Genomic DNA, 11,176 nt, shown 5'->3' on the forward strand with positions numbered 1-11,176 from the left:
CAAGAAACATTACACCATCTCCATGTTTGATATTTGTGACATCTTTGGTTTCCTTAGAAACACACAATGCAAGATTGAGAAGCTGGAGAGCAGGACCGATGTATGGGAACTGATTGGCGCCGAGAACTATGTGTAACGCAAAGCTAGAGAATCCCGCTTCCGAAACCCATTACTCCGAATTGCTGCTAAGTTTTTTAGCAATACCATTTATGCTAGGGCTGAGACTAGTACGTTGCAGCTGCCAGAGTTGTGGATGTTCTTTCATGGTCTACGGTGATTCCTTCATGCTCTGACTTTCCAAGCTTATCATTGAACACACCGCGTCAACTTTGGGGTTCTGCTTTCTCAAGAGTTCGAGCAGGTGTGGATGAACAGGGCTAAAGCTAAGAAGAAACATGTCCTCATTGGTAGCCTGGTGACTCCTATTATCGAGTATTGCGGCATCCCCTTACCGCCACCAGTTCACGCAGGGAAAAGACGGCTGCTCGACTTTAAGTACATGTTCTCTAGTGAGATCCTTGTGCGACACAACTTTGTTTACAGGTTTCAGGCAAAAGCTGGCGACCTTCGTTACATGTGGCTTCCCATGCCTTCCTACACTTCACTTAGCAAGACGGAGAACATCGCCTTTGCGCCTCCTGCTTTAGCTCTACCTGATTTCAACGAAGTTGCTTGGATCGAGGAGCGAGAGCATGTTTCCCGCAGGCCCAAATGCAGCACACAGCTAGACATTGCTTCAGAATCATGCCATCTAGCTCGATCACTTCCACCATTTCCGCCCATTGATATCAGCTAGTTTGTAGCCATACCGCCTATCCAGGAACCTCAATCTTAATTTGAGAGGTGGGTTTATGACACCCAAAGGACGAACAACATGCTACTAACACAACTGGCTACTTGGCTTCAGGGGCTCGCACCATCTTGTTTTGCACCACCACCATCGGATCCTACTGTTGTCGGTGACGCCGAGGACGCAGCTACTGAGAGTCTCCACTCTGATCATTCTGCGACTTCCTCACCTTCCCACTAGCCTGACGACTGAACACGGGTTTCTTTTTCTCTTTTTCTAGGATTTTTCTTTTCTTTCTATCTTTTTTTGTCGGAGGTGCCTTTTTCCTGATTTTACTTTCACACCAAGACAGTGTGAAGTAAGTCCGTGGGATGGATGTCTCCAAGTTACAAATGTCATTTTTTTTTTGGTTTTCTTTGGATTTTTCTTTTATTTAAGTCATTTTATCGAGTCAAAAATGTGGGAAACTATGAGCTTTTCTAGGAATCTTTTGATTTTCACTAATCTGATGTAGAGAGACAACAATGGGGATAATGGAGGTTCTTTAAGGTTTTGGAGTTCAAAGTAGGGAGTGTTGATCCGGATCATGGGCAAAGTACAAAAGGTAGTTCTTAATCTGATGTGATGAAGAGTGCAAAGAAGAGGTTCCCTAGAATATGCAAGTTTCCACTTTCAAACATTTTCTCTGTTCTTAAGTTTCTGTCTGTTCTTGCTTGAGGACAAGCAAAGATTCAAGTCCGAGGGAATTGATGTGTCTGCATTTTATAGGATTTTAACCATAGTTTTTACACTTGTTTTGAGTCTTCTATTGAGTCTAAGTGTGCTTTTAGAGTCTTTTTAGTCTTTTGTGAGTATGTACAGGTTCTAGGTTACTTTGGAAGGAAACTAAGTGTTTTGGGGATGAAAGCATGCATCTGGAGCTAAATTAGTTGAAGACTGATCGGACTTGCAAGCAGGTGGAGCAAACGCAGAAAAGCATCCGAGATCGATCGATTCTCATTCGAGATTGACCAGTTCCATTCCCGAAGCAACTTTTCCTTTTCCGTTTTAAACCTATCTTTAGGGTTTTATTTTACTATTTAAGCATGAGGCTCGACCTCGAGAGACATAAGTTTTATTCTACGTAGCCTTTGAGCACTTGTAAGCTTTGGGAGAAGATCTTTAATCCTTTATAACACTTTGGAGAAGAATTCTGAACCCTTTTATTTCTCTTTTGTAATTCAAATATGTCTTCTTCATCTTTGATTTGTTGTTTCTGTTTCTCCATGTCTGAGTAGTTTTACTATTGGGTTTTGGGTTTCAAAAGTGGTTTATGATTCTTTGAACTTAGGTTGTTAGATTTGGGATTGATCTATTTTGTTCTTCATCTATTGTTGTTCTTAATGCTTAAACTAGATTAGGTACCTAGTTTCTGATTTTAGGTTTAATTCATCGTGGCGCCAAAAGTGTTGTTGGATTGCTTGAAAAGAACTTAGGTGAGCAAGGTGATCCTTAGCCAACAGAAGTTGAAGTTAAGGAACCTTGTGAACAAATCAAACTTAAACATTTTTGCTTGCTTGGTTTGCTAGAATTCAAGCGGAGGTTTAGGGTCTAGTAAAGTCTTTGCATAGATAGCTAATGTTATGAAAGTAGGTTACCTTTACAATTGTGATTTGAGTTCAAGAACGGTGTCTAATGCTTTCTCAATCTATCATCTAAATTCGAGGTTGTAACTCCTAACTGATTCCCTGCACCCAATATCATTCCTTGATTTAAAACCCTTAATTATTTTCTGTCTTGATAGTTACTTGTTACACAAATTTCTTCTTTTGCTTTAGCTATATTTGATCTGCATAATTTCATAGTGTGACTGTTTGTTCTTTCTGGATTCAATACTGAAGTGTTACGACGACACCACTAGATTGTGGTTGAGTGCACATTAGGTTTTCATTGACCTTTGATCACTTGGGGAGATGGGAAGCAATGAGTCACCATATGGAATTCCATTGCAAGTATATGAACCATATTCCACTGGGACTCCGTGCAGTGCATAACACCTTCCTACCACACATGTATGTACTTCCCCTCTCAAATAGTAGGCTTTGGGAAATTTTTCACATATGGGCTTAGGCCTAATGACATAATAGGGTTTGCATTAAGTTATTCATTTTCAATTTGATAATTACTTTTCTACTTTGACAATTTCTTAATATTTTTTTAAAAAACGATGGTTGTGTTTTCCTATACTTTTTAATTTACTATTGAGACCATTATTTAGATTTTAAACTCCATGATCTCTAGAACAACGATGTGTACTTTGCGAAATATGATATTTTTTAGTGAGTTATATATAAGCACCATCATAATTCATGTTCTCTTGGAAGTATAATGATTCTTCTATTATTTTTGTTCGTGAAAAGACTAAGCCAAGGTAATGAAAACTTTAATAGATTTTCTACCAGTAGATGCAAACAAAAACATTTTGTCGAAGTTTTCCCCCTTTGTTCTATCGGAACTTTCACAGACACAGATGGTACATAAGCATCTCCATTGGTTGGTCACTAAACAAAGTTGCTTAACTGAAAATGTTGAGTTAAGAATTTTATTAAGAAACTTTAAAATTTATGTGTCCAATGGTTGATCCTAAACTTTGGGTTGATCCTAAACTATTAGGATTACATGTATGCAAGTATATGTCTTTTCTTCTCTTATTCTTTGTATTCTTCTTGTCTTCTTCATCTACTTACTGGAATTTCAATTAAAAAAACAGAGAATAATTTTGATTACTTCAAGCCACATCATAACTATTTAACTTTGTGGCTTGTAATCTTGTCGCTAGCCTTTGCCGTGGACACTTTCATGAAGAAGTTTCCATTGCCAGATTGTATCTTGCCTCTTGTTGGTTTTAGCAGACATTGATGGTGGATACTTCCTGGTTTCCTGAGTATCCAATGGAGGCAATTGCTCAGTTTACTCAATGGAGCAGAGATGAGTTGAATGAATTTTGGCAATCCAAGTCTTGGGTTTCAACTGATATGAGCAAGGAATGGGCCTTACATATAGGCCCTGTTCGTTTATGAGTCGCTACAGTAGCGACAGCGACCATGAAAAATACCTTTGCTCCTTCTTTCTCTCTCTTCATCTTGCCTTCAATTTCGATCGCTGCGATTAGAATATCAAGAATTTGGAGTCGCCGGAAAAATCAGCGATGAAACCCAAGCCATGATCTGAATCAGCGACTGTCGCTACTTTTTTTATAATCAAATCACCATTTTTAAAATCAGATAAAAGAAGCTCCAAACACAAAAGTTGCAGAACCTTTCATCTTCTTCTATGACTTAATTAATTGGGATTTTACAGTATTTATAATTATACCCTTTACAATATTCAGAATTACAAAAAGAAATATCTTTAAACCAGTCGCAGTCGCTACAGTAGCGACTCAAAAACGAACAGGGCCATAATCTAGCTGACCAAAATCATCATCCGACTCATCACTGTTATCATGATAATAAGCAGAATTTTCGTTTGCCTTATCATCATCGTGCTCAAGGACACGCTGCAAACTGTCGTATTGTTTTACCTCTGGATGACTTGGATTAAGAGACCCAAGCATGTCCGTCAAAACCTCAACTGATCCCTGGACGTTTTGATTTGATGGAAAAAGAATGTCAAACACATATTCAACAAGAAGAGTTTATCCGAGTACAGAAGCATCATCACTTTGCAAAGAACCTTGAATATCTCTACCATCTGTTGCAAGTTCTCCAATTAAACTCACCAAAAAACAGAGAAATGAATCAAAATCAAGCATACTCATTAGAAAAAAAAGTACTCAACGCATCAAACGTAAACCATTTGACCATTAACTTATCTAATTCTCAAGCTTCTAACAACTGTAAACCATAAATTTGTTAACATCAATGCCCAATTGAAAGAACCTTAAGTTTACTAAAATCAATTACCAAATCAGAAAACTCTCATTTCAAATAGAGAAGCGCAGAGAAAGAAGACCTTCTGACTTTGTAATCGACGCCAACAATGATGCCAGAGAAATCATCGATTGAATCGACGGATTGTTCCTTCTCAGAGATTTTTTGCCGTGAGCAGAGAGAGAAATAGTCGAGGGGGAGAGACGAAGAATTAAAAAAAAAAATCTTAGCCAATCAGAAACGGACACGTTGTAGTTAAGATACAACTCTAAAAACCCTTAAATTAATATCGATGGTTAAGTTTTGAGTGTTGTCTTCATTTTTTTAATTGCTCAAAGTTTCTACAAAATTTATTAAGCCACCACCAATGAAAATGTTCTAAAAACCCTTAAATTAGCATCGATGGTTAAGTTTTGAGTGTTGTTTTTATTTTTTTAATTACTTTTATTGCTCAAAGTTTCTACAAAATTTATTAAGCCACCACAAATGGAGATGCCCTTAGATCATCACATTTTATTATGTCAGCGTGTGTTAATGATAAATACGTTCTCCTGATAGATTCTTCCAAAACTTCCCAACTAAATTTTACATTTTACTAGATGTGCCAACACTATAAAATATTAACATTCGGCAATTGATAAGTACACTTATGTACTCATTGCAAAAAAGAAACATAAGAAAACATGTTTGTAAAAAGCAAATTTAAAACATAAGTGAGTGTACCGCTGAATGCAGGAACTGGGAAAAATCATGGGTTTCAAAACTGTAATTCTGATTATAGTATTATTTAAAACAATCATACTATTAACAAGAAGAATATTTAACATTATTTTGAACTCTTTCATACCCAAAGTTCTTATTTGACATCGAGGTTGGTGATATATTGTAAGTTTGCCAATGGTTTAAATAATTTATTATTGGTATCGTTCAGTACCCCACTTATATATATATTTTTTTTTGGTGTGAATGGGTACTCCACTTATATATAATAAACAAAAGAAGGTTGAATTCATAATTATTGTGATGGATGCACAAAAGGAAAAAAAAAAGTTGAAAAAAGGTTGATGGTGCAAATTGGAGCAGGCAAGAATGGTGTCCAATTATATGCAAAGCATCTCCCCTAATCCTCAACTATCTATTTTTCAATTTGGTATAAGAATCTTTCATCTTTTAGTTATTAATAATCTATTGTTTTCTAGAATAAGGTATGTTCATATTTTAAAGAGTTCTGCTTCTTTTAACTTTTTTTTTTAAAATCAAATAAGCTTAATACGATATTTCAATATAATGAGTTTTCAATACATATAGTTTATTTATTTTCTCCAATAAATGGCTAGGGCTTTATACTAGTAAACATATAAGTTTCTTGTAATCAAATTTAAAACCAGATTAGTCTAAACAATTGTTGCTATTGGCCAAAATTGTAAACCAACAGTTCAGTGTTCATCACAGTTGTTACTTAAATCAAATCTTGGGTTTTGCATCAATATATGTATTTCAATCCCTCATATAACATATATTTTGATTAGTGGGTAAACATTACATCTTTGTGGTAAGGACGGTATTATTTACCCTTGAAAGAAAGAACGTGCACGTATTGAAGATACAAAGCGTTGGGAATTTAAAGAAGGCAAAGAAAAAAAAAACTATGTCCCTAAATCTGATCAAAGAGTCAATTGCAAAATACAAACTTGTCTTAAGAATAGCGACATCGTGTAAGAGTTCCCCCTTGGCCTACATTTGTGGTACCACATCTACTTGATTCTTCAAATATAGTTTATCTATACCCACTAGTTGTTCCCAAAGAGCATGTCATCCATCATCCTAGTAAACCATGTCTTATACTCCCACTAATGGGTTTATGATAGATCGGTTTTTACTTTTCTTTTTGTGATTAAAATTATATTATCTTTTAATTAAAATAATTTTTCTTTATATTTAATTTTTATTATTGTGACCACGAAATCGGATGGTCCCCAACCTTTGATATCTCAGCGTGAGATTTGAATATTAGAGTTTAGTACAATTTGGAAGCCTAATTTATGCATTATGGTCCCCATATATAATCGTCATTATATAAGTTGGTAATAGTACACTAAATATATGAATTTACAAAAAACAAAAGTGACCAAATATTAATATATTTCGTTACTGCGGACCACATTTGAAGGTGAACCCATGAAAGGTCTATCGCGCTCAAGTTTTATTACTAATCTAGTACTAAATCGCATTAACCAAAGCTAAATAATTTCTTTTTTTCAATGGACCACTACTTTTGCAACGTATATATACATACAACTAGGCACTTACATTATTATCTATATATAACCATAGCATATGTATAGTCTGTCATGCATTCGTATACAATATACAAACATAAGAGTACATGTCTAAATATATACATTTTGCTAAAAAAATACCAATTTACCACCCCTATAGACTATAGTCTGGCCTTCTATACGATGGTCAATCTTCTTAGACGATTTTAAGTTCAAAGTTATTTTCAAAATTCTTCCTATATTTAAATTGAGGTTGATAGAGGATAATATGGACAAAATTCTGAATCCACTTATTATATGAAAAAATAGTTGTCATCAATCAGATATCCTTGAATCAAACATAGATCTTGACTCTTCGTTCCCATATCGTTTTCTATTGGAAATATATAGATTTGCCTTTAAAGATATTTTCAAACGTTTTTAATTAAGATAAAGAAATATAGAAAGGGTATATTTTATTGTCGTAAAATTAGATATATAATTTTTGACGATTAAAATAGACATTGTTATTTTGAAAAATACCATTAATTAAAAATTTGCGGGACAAAAGATTTTACCTCACAACATCTCGGATTCATGTAACTCTAGGTTTGTACATCTGTGGAATGCAGTACACGTACAGTATTCTGTATAAAACTGGTACTGACGTATATCTGTGTATATGTTTATACTTGTGCTCAAAATTGCTTAAGAAATTTTTCGTTCTCATTAAATCGAGATTACAAGATCAAATTTGTTTTTGGTTAGAGTTGGAGGTCCATCTCTTCCTCCGTTAAGATTCTCATGAAAATTAAAATCCATTACCAATCTCGAACCATATTCACTCAAGAACTCAAAAATAAGAAAGGGCATGGTTGATATTCGAACCTAGGATTGTAGATTTTTAGAAACTACAAAATTGCATTCCGGGCAATGGACGGCAAAGGTATAAGAAACTGATATAAAATTAGGTTTTTTTTTTCTTTTCCAAACTTTTGATTACCACTAACCTTAAAATCTGACTTAATAAAAGAAAAACGATTTGTATTTCCAAGGTACAAAAGAAAAACTATAGACTTATTTCCCTAATTCTTCTAGTGATATTTAATAATATTTATATATACATAATAAACAAAAATCATGCAAAATGATTAATTAGTATCTACTTAGAGTCATGTTCTAGAATGATGATTTATTGTTCTATTCGCATGAATTTCGATATCTCAATTTTAGAACTCTGAATCGGTTTTCCTTCAATTAAGCATTAATAAATCTAGTTCTGTAATATCTTTGAATATTTAAACCCTTACAAAATTTTAGTTAAGCAAGATTCTAAATAATACGTATTTTCGAAATCCAACTTCATCTATAATACCATTGTCCGCCAAACAAAACCAAAAAACATATATTTTTATGGTTTAATTTTATTTACAAAGATATACCATTTCTAGTCTTTTAGTATTAATATTGAACTAAAAATAGTAATTATATTGTTAACTATAAGAAGAAAAAAATATAAGATAACTATTGTGTAGTGGTGGATCAAGTTCTTGTATAGCTAGGTTCAAAATGAAGGATACAAGACTACCTGTAGAAGAGACCAACTTCATCGGTGCTTTTGTTATATTGTGGTCATCCGTTGGACTAAACATCCCGAAGTGCGTCTAGGTATGTGTATTAAACGACTAAAAGTATTCATTCTGGAAATATTCTAGGTAGAACTATGCATTAAAGATTAGTATGTTGTAGTTAGTTAGATTTGACTTCCTGTTTGGTAATTGGTATATTATTATTTTTAATGGGGTATAAATCAATTTTTTTTTATATTAAAAGTGTAATAACATAAAGCTAGCATATATAAACTTTATAGTAAGATTTTAAAAGTATGGAAACATCTCATTTAAAAGTTAGAACTCTCTAATTTGTTTCAATTTGGTGATAAGAGATATACAAGAGAACCTCATGAGTCTTTTTTTTTTTTTTTTAGGTGAAAAACCAGGAGAAACCTCCCAGCTATTTATTAACTAAAATAAGAAAACAATTACAAAGGAATGTTGCGAGGACACACAGATCCAGTTAAATCCTCCTGAAAAATCGAATGCACAACCATTGGAATCATATTTAACTCGAGAAATCCTAAAGGTAGGGTGAACGCATAGGACGCTAATCCATTTGCGCGGCGATTAGCTTCCCTATAGACATGTGAAACACGTATTATCCAGTCTCTTTAGATAAAGCCATGGCACAGACGTACCAGGAAAAATAGCGGATGCGACTCACCAATACTTGTCCGTAGAAACTCCACCACCACTGCCGAATCCACCTCCAGCTCCAGCCTCTCTATCCGCCATTCCCAAGCAATGTAAAGTCCATAATAAACACCCCCCCCCCCCCACAACTCTGCTAACAGAGCTGAACATCTCCCCACATTCAATACAAAACCCCCCACACCATTCACCTAGCTCATTTCGAAGCACCCCTCCAGCGGTAGCAAAACCTGGGTTCCCACATGAAGCACCATCCGTATTGAGCTTATACCAACCTGCCACTGGAGTTGACCATTTTATCATTCGCTCTACCCTTACACGTGCTCCTCTGTTCTGCTTACTACATAACCTAGGATCCAATACCTCCTTTGTAGAGTCTTTAATAAATTTCACTCTATCCCTCCATACTCTATTTTCCCCAAAAGTATTCCCACATCTCCACTTCCAAGCCCACCAAACAGCCATGGAAAAAGTTATGGACCAGTAATTATCCTCCTCTCTTCCTTCCCTACACAGGTTCTCGTACAACCACTCAAGTAACGATAGATCAAAAAAACTTTGTCTCCGTCTGGGTGATACTAATCTGCTCCATAAACCTGACATTGCAGGACAATCACGGAGAACATGAATAATAGACTCCACTCCTCCTTTACACACTTGGCAGACATCTGTAGTACACAAGTGTCGCCGATATCTCTCTGTATTTGTCATTATAGCCTGATTCCCAACTAACCAAGGAAAACCCTCACTCGTTCCGGAACATTCACTTTCCAAATACACGAAAAAACTGCTTCATATTCTGACGTGGAGAATTATCTGCAGTCAGTAAGGCATACGCCGAGCATACAGTGAAACGACCATCCATTGTAAGCGTGATACGACCTGCAAAACTGAGCATACGTCCTTTCCACCCACTCAGCCTACTAGAGACCTTCTCAAGAATCTCACCAAAGATATCCTTGTTTATACGCTTTTGGAGAACTGGCATTCCCAAATATTTCGCCAGCTCCCTGGTTGACTTAATACCACTTTCCTCACTAATTCGCTGGTCCATCTCTTGAAACACATTCTCTGAAAAAAAATATTTTCGACCTCATGAGTCTTCGGTTGCGCTGAGTGTAGATCCTATATCTTTTAAGTAGTATTGTATTCTTGTTTTTCTCTTTATTTTTGCTAAGAAATCAATGTAAAGGTTGTAAATTCAGACTTTTCATTTATATGAACCACGTCCGTATACGGAGTTTAGCGGTAAGCACATATACCAGATCATGAAATAAGATGCAACATACTGGAATGTCTGGTAAATTTTTTTGAAATCGTTGATCCATTTATGTAGTTTATTTTAAATATATTTTTATTTTCCATTGTATGTAGTAGTTCCATATCTGTTATGAAATGCATATAACACGACTTAATTTTCGTGAATAATAAAGATAATATATGTCAACAATAAAATAAAAAATAAAAATAAAAATAATGCTGTTTAACAAAATGAACACAAAAATTGTTTTAACCTTCAATTGTAATAGACAATTACGTACTCATGGTATGGAAAAAAAAACTACAAAATTCAGTTTTTGTTAAAACCGAGAACTTGTATTTTGTTCAATAAGATTTTTTTGTTCATTTAATAACTTTCACTATGTTATTTATAGAATTTAAATGCGAATATAATGATGACTACCTTGAAACTTTTTTTATTCTTTTTTTTTTTGGTAAGTTGCAAGTTGTAAGTTGATCTTCACGTCTTTACTTCTTTTTTCTTAATCTCATTTCTTTTAGTTCCATTTAAGGGTTTAATTTTTTTGTCTTTAATGTATAGAAATAGATTAATTGTTATCATGTGGTGGCTAGCATTGTGATAGGTCAAGTTCTTTATTGATACTTTAATACTTATGCATCTTCTTGTCCATTCATATATATTATATCATATGGTCAAAAGAACCAAAT

At 34.6% G+C, this 11,176-nt stretch overlaps 1 long non-coding RNA gene across 1 annotated transcript; it reads right to left on the bottom strand.

The window, feature by feature from the left end:
• Positions 1-4,076: 4,076 nt before the first annotated feature.
• LOC147938023 (uncharacterized) lies at positions 4,077-4,888 on the bottom strand. Its single transcript, XR_015565211.1, has 2 exons — positions 4,784-4,888; positions 4,077-4,409 (listed from the first exon to the last, which is right to left on the bottom strand). It is a non-coding gene; the product is annotated as an uncharacterized LOC147938023 (long non-coding RNA).
• Between the last annotated feature and the right edge of the window lie 6,288 nt (positions 4,889-11,176).

This window comes from Camelina sativa, chromosome 9 (assembly GCF_030686135.1).
Source record: "Camelina sativa cultivar CO46 ecotype springtype chromosome 9, ASM3068613v1".
Taxonomy (NCBI): domain Eukaryota; kingdom Viridiplantae; phylum Streptophyta; class Magnoliopsida; order Brassicales; family Brassicaceae; genus Camelina; species Camelina sativa.